Source organism: Sinocyclocheilus grahami, unplaced genomic scaffold (assembly GCF_001515645.1).
Source record: "Sinocyclocheilus grahami isolate Dianchi unplaced genomic scaffold, SAMN03320097.WGS_v1.1 scaffold3110.1, whole genome shotgun sequence".
Lineage (NCBI taxonomy): Eukaryota > Metazoa > Chordata > Actinopteri > Cypriniformes > Cyprinidae > Sinocyclocheilus > Sinocyclocheilus grahami.
The window spans coordinates 14,181-14,400 of record NW_015508277.1 but is presented as its reverse complement, the minus strand read 5'-3'; positions in this window follow the sequence as shown (position 1 = coordinate 14,400).

Sequence of the window (220 nt, the reverse complement as noted above, 5' to 3'; positions counted from 1 at the left end):
GTCTACACTGGATGCGGCGCGACACGACAAATCCCCGACAGTAAATTGCTGCCACGTTCCATTTATGACGTGCTGATACAAATTTCAAATGATTTTCCATGGTCGCTTTGTCTCGTCCAGTGTAGACAGACTTTAGCTGATGTGGCGCGGCGCGACGGTGTAGACACGGTGTAACGGTTGCCTGATACATTACAGTACATAAAATTTCACTTAACACCTA